At 43.6% G+C, this 15,959-nt stretch overlaps 1 protein-coding gene across 1 annotated transcript in view; it reads right to left on the reverse strand.

Moving 5' to 3' along the window:
* The window catches only part of DTNA (dystrobrevin alpha), a 980,878-nt gene that overhangs the window by 712,372 nt on the left and 252,547 nt on the right, over positions 1 to 15,959 (reverse strand). The window contains exon 3 of the mRNA XM_085605673.1: positions 12,565 to 12,661. The gene's annotated coding sequence lies outside the window, so the exon portion shown is untranslated. The remainder of the gene's footprint in view (positions 1 to 12,564; positions 12,662 to 15,959) is intronic.

A 15,959-nucleotide genomic window follows, 5' to 3' on the forward strand; every position in this document is an offset into this window, starting at 1 on the left:
TCTCTTTGATTTTTCTACAGTGCACTCACTCAGGCAAATGAAAATGCATTGAGGTGCCGAGCCCATGGGGTACACTGTTGATGGTTAGATAGGCCTGGGTGGGGCACTAGAGATATATATATATATATATCACCTCCATCAATGAGCCTGGGAGTTGTCCTTTGTCCAGATCTAAACATGCAGGTGAATAGGTGTTTTCATTTCCAATTCCTCTCAGAACACAAGACATAAGTGCAAAATGCTGATCTGAGCAGCAGCCTCAGGTGTCATCCCTGAGGCCACATTTAAGCTCAACAGCCCTTGATTCATTGCGCACCAGAGATGATCGCCCAGGAGAGAAATATTATAATCTGGCAAAAAGAAAGCGGGACTCCACCCCAGTACCCGAAAGTCAACTGTTTTACCGGTATAGGCAAACAAAAGAAAGAGTAAGAAAAATGAACAGTGAAATACTTTTCTCTTTGTCAGTCTGATAGAGCTAAGCTTATTTAGCTAAGACCAGAGGCACAATCCTGCTCCATTTATTTCAGAGCTGTGCAGTTTCGTAAGACAGGTGGATGGATGCACGCCTCGCCATCACATCAAAGGGAACTACACACTGTGCCACAGGCTTCTGCAGAACAACGTCATCTCACAGGCAGGCCTCCATTCAGGAAGAGGGCAGCGAGAAGCTGAGATTAAAGGGAGCCACCACACGGCACAGACACAAGGCGCGCACACCGGCCTAGCTCCTGCAGCGAGTTAATGAGACCTGCACATAAATGTGCAATAGCTTTTATGGGGATTTGCATATATTTACGTGATTACCTAGGGTAAGTGATGCACTGCATAAATTGCTCATATAAATTTATGCCAATAATATAGAAAGGTGTTTTAAGTCAATTTTATAACATCTTCACACCCTTATTGTCAGCGATATGTTCCAGATCATAAGGTTAAGACACTTCAGTTGAGTACAGGTTTAAAAATGTCTGCTTCAAATCGCTTCCTGACTTCAGCCCATTGGAGGCGAAAGTCTTCATGGGGGATCTGCCAGATAAAATTTTTCCAGGATCTATCAATCCCTGGTTACACACAGCTTCCCCACACTGAGCAAACTTCGGGGGGACTGGGAGGCAGATGTGGGCGCTTTGGAGGAAGAGGATTGGAGGGAGGCGCTGGCCGCCCCGCGAGGTGCTGCCATAGCCATGAGGCTCCGGTTGGTTCAATTTAAAGACCTGCACTGGGTGTACTTCACGAGGGTGCGGCTGTGGCGGGCGGGGCTGATTGCATCCCCGGAGTGCCTGAGGTGTGGCAGGGAAGAGGGTACATTCTTTCACACTATCTGGCAGTGCGCTTCCCTTGATCGATTCTGGAGGGGAGTGTTGGCGTGCCTCTTGGAAGTACTGGGGTGGGAGCTCCCCCGATCGCCGCGGCTGGCTCTACTCCATGTCATGGAGGATAAAGGGGGTAATATATACAAACGTCATCTCTTGTTGCTGGGACTCACTCTGGCCAAGCGGGATATTGCAAGGGAGTGGAAGGCGGCACGAGCCCCCTCCATGTTGAGATGGAAGAACGGCCTGGACTTCTGTATGGGGCTGGAGCGGCCCGTTTTCGAGGCCAGGGGGTGCCCACGCAAACACTTTAAGATCTGGAAACGATGGGCAGATTACCGTGGAATTGGGCTGGAACCTCCCGCAGCGAGGGAGATCAATCCATAGGGGCAGCTATTCACGGACGTTGGTGGTCCTGGGGGGGGCAGTGCGGGGGTGCGTATGCTGCGAGGGGAGAGCGGGATGGACGGAAGGGGGAGAGTAGGGCTAGCGGTAGGAAGTGCGATCTTTGGGGGTTGGGGGGGCGGGGGGGTTGGGACGGGTGTTGGGGAGTTATTGAATATACAATTGTCTATTGCCTCTATGTACATGTATAAAGTCAATACAGTTTAATTTAAGAACCCTGAGTCTCAAAAGTTTTCTATTTTGTAGGTGTGACCTACATTTTCACTGGATGCCAGGGGTCACTCTTCTGACACTTTTTCCTAGTTTATAGCCTGTGAGACACCTATATACGTCTTTGTGTTTTTACACATTCTACATGCTCTAGGCAACTGTAACTCATAGCAACCATTATGCAGATAAGGTATACACCTATGCACACATTAAGTACGCCCACAATGGCATACCTTTGGAATATTTACCAACTATTTCTAGGTGCATATGTCTTTCTACTCCACAAAATGTTTTATAATTAGGCACACAGAGTGCAAATGCAGAGAGGAACCGTTGTGTTTTTGATGTGTGTGTCCAGGATGTTAGGAATACCACAAACGCCAAATATCTTCGAATTCATACGTGTCCAGCTTATATCCACGATGGCCAGATCTATACCAGGCACTCAAGATACTTTTACATATGATAAACCTAACTGGAACTTATTGAGTTGGGAGAAGACTTGGCCTAACGGCTAGGGCGCTCGACCTCGGACCTGGGGAACTGGGTTCGAGTCTCGGTAATGACACTGAACATCCTGTGATTCTGGGCAAATCACTTAATCTCCCCGTGCCTAACAAAAAAAAAATAATGAATGAGTGTCCTCATATAATGTAACTGGTGCTGTGTAAAGCGCTTTGATACCTGATTGGATTCGGGTCAAGTTTGCGCTATATAAAACTCTGCAAAAAAAAAAAAAAAATTGACCGCCAGTGGTTATCCCGATAATTTGGAGGGGCCTTCCTCTCCTCCTCTCCTGGTCCTACTTTAGACACCGCCCTAATATAGGCCTTCGTCAGTATTGCCCATCAATGACAAAAACAGGGCAAACACATCCCATAGACAGTATCACTAAATCCTCCAATCAATGCCCCTGTAGAACAATAATAAAAAGACCACACGTCAGTAGTGTAGATGCATACAGTTCACTCAACCGCTAAGAGTGATAGAAATCAGTACAGTATCACAGAATAAGTGCAGGGGAAAACATAAATATGCGAAATGCACCATGACAGATGTCCTACAAGAATCCCCCTCCAAGTTATATATGTAAACGAATTAGCATAGGACTGGATAACATTCTTAAATATGTTTGCTAAATACATGGTTGCTGTGAATCATCAAGAGACAGGGCAACAAATAGTGTAGTCCACCTTCTATGAGGGCTGAGGGCATAGCATCCATGATACTGCTGAATAGCACAGCATAGCACATCACCGGAAAGAACTAACCAGAAAAAAATATGTAACTGAAGGGTGATGAAGGGACAGCTTAGCTGAAACCGGACGCAATAATCTTGATGTAACAAGCAACCACCAATTCCTTCTCCAGCAGCCACCAATTCCTTATCCAGCAGCCACCAATTCCTTCTCCGGCAGCCACCAATTCCTTCTCCGGCAGCCACCAATTTCTTCATTTCATTAAACTGCGAAATGAAAAATAAAATCGCAAGACTCACAAGAACACTTCCCCAACAGAACATCAAATTCCCAAACGATTTTGTGAGCTAGAGAGAAACTGGGTTGATATAAAAAAAGAACTCTCTCACTCCTCCCTGAATTATCGGTCTGCTCCTCTATCTCTTCCCACAAAACACCCAGCAAGCACGACCACAAGGAACTTCACAAACCCACCACTATCACATTGGTCCCAGAAAACAATCTTACCAAATGCAGTTATGCATCACAAGGATACAACTAGCACACTAAGGGCCAGATTACAAGTTCCTCCTAATTTCACAACCCACGTGTAAACTTCCCCTACCCATGTGTCGCAATTACGAGTGTGAAGGTATTTAAAGTTTACGATAATTAGCGGATGCGTTTAATAACTCAATCTTCGGTAAATTTTGGCAGGTCAAACATGCTGAAATGTAAAAGTGGAAAGCATATGGTATTTACCGTATCATGCGGATTTTGGTGCGTTGACCACCAAAAAAAGCATCTTATTTTCCATAAACGTATAATAGGTGTTGTGTATCACACCCGATAAATAACACACCCCGTTGTATCGTTATTTATCATGGGCGATAAATAATGCCTTAGCTCATAATCAGGACCTAACTGTGCTCTGCAAGCTCTAGAATGCCTGATGAGCAATACAAAATATTATCTAATATCTAAAAGCAAAAACTTCGCTCTGACTGAGCCCCATCTCCCAAACTGTTAGTTATTTCTTCTTAGCATCAAGCTTTCCCATCACTAACTTAGCTGTGGAGAATCATTTTCACTTATTCCTCAAACCAGATCCTCACCTATATCTTCTAAACATAGACTAATAGCAGTAGAAATACCTCCAATTCAAAATCATTAATAGTCAACATCATCTGCCAATCTAACAGAAAACAAGCGATTTATGGACGAATGCAATGAACACATCACCAAGTCCCGTACCCTCCATGGTAAAGACAAAATCCGAGTATATTAGTTGGGTCACCTTCAGGTCCTGTTGACCAAAAAAACCAGAAGAGAAAATCACCACAATATAGGTCAATATAGGCCAATATAAGGTCAGGCACTTTGACAGTCATGTTAGATTTTAAGCCCCACAGATCCACTCATCCCCAACACAGTAAGACGACGTATACTACCTCTCATTATAATACCATAATATATGACTGAGCACCTTGCATGTTGTCAAGTATGTTCTTGCATCATGGGATAAGACAGGCATGTCTCATGACTTTCTTGGGGCTATCTACAGAAGGGACAGGCAAGGTGCCATTTGGAAGGTAGACTACACTCACAAACAATAACTTTGCGACAGTGCTTTAACTGGGCAAGTACTGAGTACCACCACTGCTTGACTTTAAAAGGGAGAGTGCCAGCAGTTCTCAGCAGGGGCGCCATGCTTTTAATGGGAGAGGGCTGGCAATTCTCTACCGAAAACAGGAACTCTAAGACAGTGAGTACCTGCACTTAAATATTTCCATTTCAGGCACTTCTCGGGTATTTACAAACGTTTACAATGGTCACTAACATGCAATTTGCATGCCTACGCTTAGTGACACTACCAGAGGCGTGAGAATGTAAGTGTGCTCAACCAAGAAATATTTTTTCTGTGGCGGAACCACGAAACACCTTAACACTGAGCAAAAACTGTAAGATGTTTCAGCAGCAGATATTCAGGTGACTTACGGATAGACATGCACTTGAAAAGCTGAGTTGTTTTCATATTCATGCATTGGCTCTATGTATTTTTGTGAATTCCCAGAAGATCACAAATCCGCTCAATTTATGGGAGGATGATGAGAATATATATATGTATGACTTTTTGACAAAGACTGTGTCGAAACGCGTCAAGTCAATAAATACCTTTGCCTGTCTATCACAAGATCCTGAGTACGACTCTTCCTTGCGTTGCTTGCAGCGTGAGACATTTACGTATATATATATATATATATATTTTGTATGCTATTCGGCTGTAAATAAATACGCTCAGTTACCATAAATGCTGGGATCAGGGTTATATGAGGGAACACAAACATGAAAAATATTTTTTACGGAACAGCTAGTCCACTAAGAGCAACCAGACCCAGACACTTAGGGGGATGTTGAAAGGACACACATGTCCTGTGACATGTGGTTCAAATCAAGAGACCAGACCTTGCTGGATTCAGCAGCAGCATTTGTGGTAGTGATGGTCTCGCATTGATTGGATATGCTGCCACAGCTGCATGCTGTGGAGATTCCACCATTGTGCGTAGACTATATGGCTAGAAGCCAAAACCTCCATTCCCATCGCCACATCCTCTATTATGATAATATAAAACACTGCTTGTTGTGGCTATTACATTTAAGGTCAATGGCTCTGCAGCTTGGTGGAACACATGGCCGCCAGCTGAAAGCCCACGTGCCCCAAAGCAACCACAGGCTGGCACAAGTTCAGAAGAACAGTTTCACACTTTCTCTTTGCTCATATGTTGAGGTCAGTTGAGGCGACTAATGTGGCCGTTTTACAGATTATTTGGCCGCACTCTAAACTATTGAGGATAGACAGGGAAAAGTACCAGCAGATGTGGTCTCATGCACGCTAGCACTCACTTTAGTTTAGCGGGAGACTACTGCTTTTTATTAACACAAAAAATATTTTTCTAACTTTTCTGCGCCTATTTGAAGCCCTATGTTTAAATTACACTGGAGTTTGATAAAGACTTTGGAAAGGACTGTTTTTTACAGGTTCTGCTGAGATACTTATTCTTTTGTTTGTAGAAACAGTTATTCGAACATTGGAATGTTGGGAGATTCATCAAAAACAATGGAGTGCTCCGGGTTTCTAACGGCCAGTAGAAGCCCGAAGCTACAACATTCCAATGTTGTTCACCGCAGATTTCACCCCCCTCGGGCTCCATGAGGCCTTTGTTTGACAAATTAGAACGTTATGCCCTCTAGGGGCGGAATGTTCTAATAGCCTTAGAGCCCTCGACAGCGTACTCAACCAGCAATTTAAGGCCCGCTCCCCTTTGGAACGGGCCTTTAATGGCCAGTAGAGCCCTCTACGTCGGACTATAAGGCTACAATAAACAACATCATGTTTTCTAAAGTAGCATTCCTTTGAGACAGGGCCTCCGAGTGCCACTCTTATCTCTCTAAGTAAAACTGTGGGTAGGCAGAATGGCCAAGGGCGCTCTGTTTGATGTCAGAGCATCAAGATTTCAGTGATAGACTGCAGAACACAGCACCAAGGCAGCCCAGGCAGGTGAAAAAGTGAGGCTGACTGGGGGGCTGAGGGGGTGGGTGTTTGCAGACCACTAGGGTATGAAACACCAGGCAAAGATAGATGAGTTGAGAGGTATAGTTCTGAGGCTTGTAAAATGGTGTAAAAGAGGAGAATGCTTCAGTGACCTAGACACCAACAAGCACACCTTTGACACTTCTAATCAAAGGAGATTTAGATCATGAAAATGGCCAAGATGTTGAGTATATTCCACTTCATTAGAATAGGCTACTACCCCTCAATGCAACATTTTATAATTCTGTGTTCAGCCGTACAGGCCCTTAGCAAGGAATGGAAACATGGATGTCATGACCGCACCAAAGTACAAGAAAAGCAAGTGCCAGACCTCCAGCAACTCAGTGCTCTCAAATAAACAAAACAACAGAACTGCAGCAAGTCCTTATCAACTCAGCACCATCCCAACCACCTCTCCCCATGTAAAGCTGTCTGGTGAAACCTTTGGATTCTGTAGAAGAGGAGTCTGTTCACCTTGTTAATGCCCCATAAAGAACAGTGATTTGAGCCTACAAAGCAGTTTCACAGTGTGGAATTTGCAGAACTTATTTTTGCTAAATGACCTAGAGGAAATGCTCTCTGTAAGCAAATCTGCACCCGCATTGGTACAACATATTCTCTAGGTTGGTACCACATACACTCTACATCGGTACCACATATTCTCTATCTCAAATAAAGGTACTCGATAAATGTGCGCTACTACCGCTCATTCAAAACAGGCTGCCCCAGAACAACATGATAAAAGACACCACAACATGATGGCATCAGCATGTGACTTTTCCGTTGAAGCATCAAAGGACAAATTGATATCTTCAGCACGTCAGTGGAGCATCAGTGGGTAGCACTCAAAGCTTTTTTAGACAGCAGATCAACACCATGTTAACGCAGTCCGTTGCTAGTAAGGCACTCAAGCAAGGATGAAAATATTACAAGAAACATGAACCAGGAAACAACATAAAAAACCGAGGAAGATGGTACCAATGTATCTTTTTGCCATACCCATGTCTTGTAAATCAGAGATTTAGGAGCTAGCTGTGACTGCTGATCTCCTCTAGGACCTTCCTAATTGCAGGTGCTCAAACAGGTGTACCAGAAATCTACAATTATTCCAGCACAGTAGGCCCTAGAACAGTGGTTCTTAAGCTATTGACTTCTGAGGACCTCCACTGCATCATTACTGGAATCCAGAGACCCCCATCCAAGTCATTATTGGAAGCCGAGGACCCCGGCCTAAGCATTCTTGATGATTTGTACCTTAGAACAATACACAAAAAATACAGAAACACAGGCGTTTATCAAACAGACAGACAAATTATGAAATGTTTTATTTAATTCACAAACAAATATAAACAAATTAATATTTTAATTTGAATAGGAAGGTTGGATCATTTCCAAAGTCAATTGAAGCCACTCGTTGTCGATGTTACATTCTGTTTCATTCACTTGCACTGCTCCCATGAATCAATCTGAGGATACGAACTTATTTTTTGGCCTTCAATTTCAAATTCCTGCACACATTAACAGAATGTTTCAAAATTTTCAATGGTACATTTTGCTTCTTTATTTATATACACTTTATCAAACTGTTACTATTATTTAATTTTCTAAGCAGTTGCGGACCAGCTGGTTAGGCTTCGCAGACTCCAAGGGGTCGCCAGGCCGCAGGGTAAGAAGCACTGCCCTACAAGACTTGCAGATAAGGAAGTTCCACTTATCAATAAAATCTAGACCAGTGTTTAAAACTCAAACAACATACAGGGTCCCCTTATCCTCGACTGTGAACCAACAGGAGTTCCACAGATAAGGGCTTAAGAAGGTGTACACTCTTCACCAAAAGTCAAATTTATGTATGCAAGGTACTGACTGGAGCTTCCATGATATCAGAGATAAAATCATATGCAGTAACACAGCGGCCATTCCCATGACAACTACAACATTACCATGCAGCACTTGCCAACAGAAATGTGACTGCTGCCATGGACCTTGATAACACAGTGCATGCCGGCTGTTTTGTACAAGTCATTCACTTGGTGGTAACTCTATACATATCTATTAGTGCATCATGGGCCCTATTATGTGAAGGGCGCACTTTCCAGGTTCACACCTTAAAACAGGTATGCTAGGCGCATACAGGGAATGTGAGCCCTATTACATGGAATGCGGAGCCCCCCATGGCAGCTACAAACTCTTGAGGCCCCCAGGGCAGTGCATTCCTGTGAAAAACAGAGCAGCTGTTCGAAGCCGCTCCGTGTTTTCACAGTGCAGGCGGCAACCAGTCTGCACTTTCAAAGGGGATTAGAGATCCTCTTGCAGGCGGATGCAGTCAGTACATAGGACCCCCTTTACTCCCATTGAGAGTGCTGCTCTCAGGGGGCGCACCTTATAGGTGGCGCACTGTCAATGCACCTCCTGAGAGCTTCTTTGCCTCTGCGCCTTCGTCTGTAATATGACACTGGTGCAGAGGCAAAGGGGTTCCCTCACTTGCATGGGGCATGCCCCATGCAAATGAGGGAACACCCACTGAAGATACAGCTGGCGCTTTATGCGCACTAGCACTATCAGTAGTACAGCAGGGGCCACACAAACGTCTGGAACCCCCTCTGTAATATCAAAGTGCCCCTGGGGGTGTAAAGTGGGTGCAACTGCACTTTGTGTAATACAACCCCATATGTTCATACGATATTGTATATATTGTCTGGAGCAGTGCAGTGCCACACAAAATACAGCAAGAAAACAGTTTAGCAAAAGCAGCAGCTTTATCTCTATCTGATGTAGAATATGCCTTCTCTGCTAGAGGCAATTGAGGAGGCTATATATAAAGTCACCCAGATTGGTGAGAGATGCACTGAAATAAGGTCATTAACTGTATGAGCTGCACAATTACCTGTACAAAATGTGGCCTTGGTAACACGTATAAAATGCGGTTTGTGAGAGAACTGATGTGCCCTTTTCTTCAGAAATGATGCACAATGGCTATGAAGACCAACGTTACAGTTCACATGTGAATGGTGGCAGCACTCTGCTTCATGGCTTCCCAGCATGTGCTCAGGCCCACTGCAGGGCATTCAACACTCTATAGCCCACCTTGCAAATGGATTGAAGACAAATGACCGCAGCATCCCCCACCCTGATGGAACTCCAGTGGTTCCTCTTGCTGGCTTGCACCATCTACAAAGCCATCACATCCACCAGTACACCCACCTATCAGAGTGAAACGCTGACCACCTCAGGTGGGTGAGTCAGGACACCATCCAAATGAAAACGAAGACGTGCAATGGCAGTGGGCCTTCCGTAGCTATGCACCCCGGCTCTGGAAGAAATGTGGTATCCATCAGGGTTTCCCCAAATTTGTTTAATTTAGGAAAGAACTGAAGATGCATCTCTCTGAAGAATTCTACATCACTATAAAGTAAACAGTCCACTTTCATTCTCAGAACCCAGCTACACCCTCCAATCAATCATTGTGTTGCCTATGTCTTTACCTCTGGCCCTGTACAGAGTCCTGCTGCCTTTATGCTCGTTTTACACTATCCTGATACCACAAACATAATAAATATGTCCTTGTTTGCTACATGCTTTAATGGCAAAGTGACCACCTTTGACTTTGTACAGAGCGTGCAAAGGAAAGGGGGGCTTTAGGACAAAATTACATTGTGAAAGAATGTCCCAAAGGAGGAGCTGTGAAAACAACTTTAAATCAAAGGCAATTAATGCATGCAGGACCCAGTGGAGAGCACATCAAGCCAGCAGTAGACAATTGCTCAATGCATCAGGGGTGAGAGTACATCACAGAGTAGAGAGGCTTCCAGCAGCACAGCTGGTGACTTCATATTAGCAGATGGACCCCAAAAGCATTGCCGAAGTGGCCACAGAAAACATAATCAGGTCCTCACAATACCGTCCTGTTTAAAACAATGTTTATTCACCATGCTTTGTATATTTGTAAGGCACCACATATCGGAGAAGACTCAAGGAACTACAAATACAAAAGGAGGTGTTACTGTATATGTAAGGTAGGGAAACTGCTGGTCATATGAAGTTAATGGCCACCTCACCTTGGGTGCCTTCTGCAAGATGGCTGCACCAATAGTAGCAGCAATAGGTTAGTGAAGACACCTCAGGCTTGGGGGGTGCTTGTTTTTAGGTAGAAGGGATGCTCTGATTTGTAGAAGGGTGACTGTTAGTGGTGTGAGGCCATGACTAATGGATCATGATGAGCGTGCCATGTTTTTTGCTAATTCTTTGCCCAAGGAACTTTTGCAAATACACAGAACAGAGGCGCTTCACAAATATTTATTTCATCCACTCATTTGGGCGGCGCTCCCACACAGGAGTCACATTACATCTATTTATAAATGTAACCCTTTGGGCCAATTGAAATGATGCTGGGCACTGCCTATGTGCAGCCTATGCTATGGTTCAATCCAGATGATATTCTCTTTGTGCTGTAGGCGCACTCTACAGTACCCAGAGTAGGAATAGGAAGGAAACACATCCCCAATTGGTGGCATATGAGAAGGGACTTCCCCAGAGGAAACATATGTTACCCATACTTCAACCAAAGAATTCAGGATTTTTACTCGGACTCCCACTGCTCAAGCCATCATCTGTGGATCACATTTAGAACATTCGGAGATCTGCAAAAGAACTAGGGATTATTTTTGGTATTTTACATCTCTCTGGACCCTGTTGTGCTTGGTACTAGCGATACAAGGAACATTACAGATATTTAGTAAAATACAAGTTCCCTTTGGAGCAAATCTCGATAACATCTACCATGACGGGAACACGAAATGAAAAACACTTTCAAAAACTCAAGCTAATGGGTTGAATTAAATTCTAACACAGAAACTAAAAACATATTAAAAATATTTCTTTAATTAAAATTACATAAAAATCATTGATTTTTATGTAATTTTAATTAAAGAAATATTTTTAATATGTTTTTAGTTTCTGTGTTAGAATTTAATTCAACCCATTAGCTTGAGTTTTTGAAAGTGTTTTTCATTTCGTGTTCCCGTCATGGTAGATGTTATCGAGATTTGCTCCAAAGGGAACTTGTATTTTACTTGTTAAGAGTACCTTATCCCTTTGGTCTTAAAAGGGGTCTCTCTCTTTAATTTACAGCATTACAGATATTGCAATCGATAAACAAGAAGCTAAAACATTAATATTAACAAGTACATCATTGCCTTTTCCTGAGCACAGTGATCTCCTGCATCAGTTTGGTTATTTCTCAGTTAAGCCTCTTAAACATCTCATATGCATGCACCAAGACAGAACTAATATTCACCGTATCCGCTCATGAGAAATAATGACAAAATGATGTTCTTCAAATGTGGGAGAAATTCACCTCCCACTGTCTTTTTTTCGAACATGAAAGACTGGGCTAAGTTTGAGATCAAGACAGATTTTTCTTCTCTATATAAGTAAGAAGTTACCCTACTGCAAAATAAATGTGTTACAGAGCGATGAACATAGTAAATATATGTTCATATGCAAAAACACAAAAGTGTTACATTTCCTAAAGAAAAATCTAATATGTACTCGTGCCCTGTACAACCTTTTCAGCAGATGTGTAATTAAATATTACACACATCATTCTTAGAATTGTGTGCATAAAACTTTTAACCAAGTGTCAAACGAAGTTAACCTTTGGCAAAATTTACAAAAGTCTATGCGCAAATCATTTTGACCAGTATCAAGACATAAATGAATGTACATACTCAATGTAGGTATTTAACGTAAAGCTCATGCGAACGGATACTTATTTTGACACTTGGAATGTACATAAGATGTGTTTGAGACAGTAGGATGCAGAGAAGAATCTGAAACACTTTAATAATGGTAAAATATACATTACCCCCGAAAAGTCGATGAAGATTGCTGCACAAGGGCACCTCAGGAATTTGTGACATCATAGAGTATCCACGGTATGTACGCAACACTCAAACCCGGATCTGCAAATACAAAAAGGAATAACGCATATATTAATACTTAGCAACACGCGTATAACAATTGCATTAGTTCTCAAGGACGTTTTGTGCGTATAAACCTTGTTTAAGACAACAAGAATTTTATTTTGGTAAGTATACACCAAAGACCTGTATGTCTCGTGCTCTTCTAAACTAAGGTTTGACTCCATCGAGCTACATTTATCAAGCACTGGCAATAAAGCAAAAGAGGCGCTGGAAGAAATGACCACCCGTGGCCCTGATTATGAGGGGGACAGCGCAGTATCGGAGGAGACAGACAATCAATCAATCAATCAATTAATCAATCAATCAGAACATTTGTAGAGCGCGCTACTCACCCGTGAGGGTCTCAAGGCGCTACGGGGGCTAGGGGGGAGCAGCTACTGGTCGAGCAGCCAGGTCTTGAAGGTCTCATGAAGGTCAGCAGGTCAGACACAGCTCTGCATGATTACCATTGGTCCAGTGTTCCAACACCTTCATCTTCAGAAGGATGAAGGAGGGGCCGTGGGGGAGTATATATGGGTCACCCCTCCCCCAGACAACCTCCTCGCCCCCTGACCCACAGCAATGTCCCTGCACCTAAATCTGGCTCCCTCGTAATCAAGGGCCAACAAGGATTTTAACTCTTATACAAGTAATCTTTTTTTTTCTTTTCAAATCTACAAGTACTCTTTACGTTGGCAATGAGTGGCTGTGCTTGTCACATCTCATTACAATGACCGCCCCTGTAGTAAGACACCTTGTTGCACCATCAGGATTTCGGCATCTGTTTGCCTCAGGTAAGACTTCCTCTTAGATTGTTAATGTAGCAAAAATTCAGATTCCCAGTGGAAAAATTCTGTTTTTCATGTTTGGAAGATTTATTTTAACCAGAAAGCAGATATAGCAATCATGTAATTATTAGAAAAATGCATTGCGTGGAGAAAGACCAGTCAGAGCGCAAGCCTGACATTTCTAAAATGGCACACTTGGTAAGTTGTGTCATGGCATGTAGAGACGCTGGAAGGTATGTTGTCTCAGCAACATAAGAGCATGATGGTGTGACATGGAGTCATTGCATCGTAATACTATGACTATGCAGCACAACAAGGGTTTAACTCTGTTTTCCCTTAGTGAACTGGCACATCAACAGTAGAATGGTCTTTAAAAATGATGAACATTACAGTGAGGCACGGGTGGCAGCAGCCAAATTTACCAGAAAAAATGTAAAGCAGTACATTAAGACATAAGTTTGACACAGAGGTGGGCAAGCCACTGAAAGCACGAGCCAGGCTCGAGCCTGAAGCCCGGCTCTGGATCAGCTCGAAGTCCTGTTGGAACCTCGAGCCCATAAGGTGTCGAGCTTTCATGCAGCTTCTGCCTGACTCTCTCCCTCCCTCTCTCAACCCAGGTTGTGGCGTTAAGATCAGAGCTGCATGTGCGGTTTAGGTGCTTTCAAGATGCCTGCTGGCTGATCGCGCTCCGGATTCCCGGTCTGGCTTATTGTCCTTCTCTCTGACCGGAGAGGTCTATAGCCTCAGTTCTTGGTTACAGAAAGTGGCGCAGGGCCTGAGGACCACAGAGGTGAGTTTCTTAGCTTCCCACCTATTTCCCTTCAGTTACAGCAAACCATGACGGCTGTTGTTCCGCCTTTTTGCCCGGAGAGGATTGTCAGAGCAACGCTGTCTCCTTACGAGGTGGTTTTCTTCACCTCCAGCACGTGCTCTTCACTTCTGACTTTCCCCTAATGGTCATGTCTTCAGAATAGCATTGTTTTTTTTTTGCTTTTGATGATTTTTGACCCAGCATTATAATATTTGGTGCTTTGCCATTCAGTTTGCTGGGGCCCCATCTACCAATAAGCCATGGTCCAGCATCCTGTTCTAAAATTACCTTGCCTTCAGCAGTCTTGGCGCTGGGGCAGTCTTCAGTACTGCATTTCTCTTAGTGTCGTTTTGCAGATTTTTTGCGTTCCTTCTCCTTTTCCACACTACCCCCAATATGTCTGAGGGCTGTGGACCTCTGTTGAAGAATGGCTCAGACACCAATATCGCTTCTGTTTCACACAAGGATAACACTGGAGGCAGCAATAAAAGACTTAAAAAAGACCCCACGTCTCCCAGGAACTCCCCCCTTCCAATTACCACGGAAGACCAAACGGATGAACCGAAAATGCTGACACCCTTCAAGATAGAAGCCACCATCACCCTCCAACTTTTAGAGAAAAAATGGTCTTCTCTTGAATCTATGGTTCCTGCTAATGAGTTCAATGTGATAGAAACTGGATTTACCTTCTAAAGTTGCTGCTATGGCCAAGTAGATCGAAGCTCTCAAAAGGAACACTGAAGATTTTGAAAACAGAAACAACAAGATTGGTGTTTATGTTATATCGGACAGAGCTGAAGGGGGTGATATGATTGCCTTTCTTTACACCAATTTACCCAAAATAGTGGGCCCCTCTGACAGTTCTCCCCTTAGAATCCAAAGAGCCCACCGCCATGGACCCAAACCTTCCAGATCCAATTTTACCACTAAACCTAGAGGTATTATCATCATTTGTCTTCAGTAGAAAGACTTAATGCAAGTTCTCTCCACCTCCAAGCAAAGGGAACAGATAATTTTGTCTGGTCACAAGATCTTCTCGCAGAATGTCATCTGAGCCACAGGTGCACAACGCAAAGAGTGCTTGGATCTGTGCCCTCTGCTTCATGCAAAAAATGCTAGATACGGTCTTCTCCATCCTTGTATCTTCAAGGTTACCTTTAAGGATAAAACCACCTCTTTTGACTCTCCATTCCAACCTAAAGATTTAATTCACTCTGAAGAGAAGCTATGGACACTGGTGGTACTTCAACTTTTATTTTGACACCATTTTAGTGGCCTATTGTTTAGAATTTTCATTGGATTAATATTTTTGTCTTGATGCTTTTTTCTCCTCAGTAATGTTTTTTCTTCTCTCAACCGAGGTCCCCTGTCTGTTGTTCTTGACGTTCATGATTGTGCCTCATGTTCAACTACTTCTTCGTCCTGCTTCCCTGAATGTTCATCCCTTGCCTCTCTCCTTGATGGGTATGTTTTTATATTAAAAATCTAAGCGTCAGAGTGCTAGATGGCCATGTCCCGGACAGCACGATCTCCCTCATATACAAAAAATTGATTAACGATAGATCGTGTCTGCTGACTAGTCTCCGCGAGGCTTGGGTTGCCGACGGGCTGGAGCTGGACGACGAGGATTGGATCTCCGCGGTGGCCTCTCCGAAAGAGGTGGCCATCCCGGCTCGCCTTCGTTTCGTCCAGCTCAAGA

This window comes from Triturus cristatus, chromosome 5_1 (genome assembly GCF_964204655.1).
Source record: "Triturus cristatus chromosome 5_1, aTriCri1.1, whole genome shotgun sequence".
Classification (NCBI taxonomy): Eukaryota; Metazoa; Chordata; class Amphibia; order Caudata; family Salamandridae; genus Triturus; species Triturus cristatus.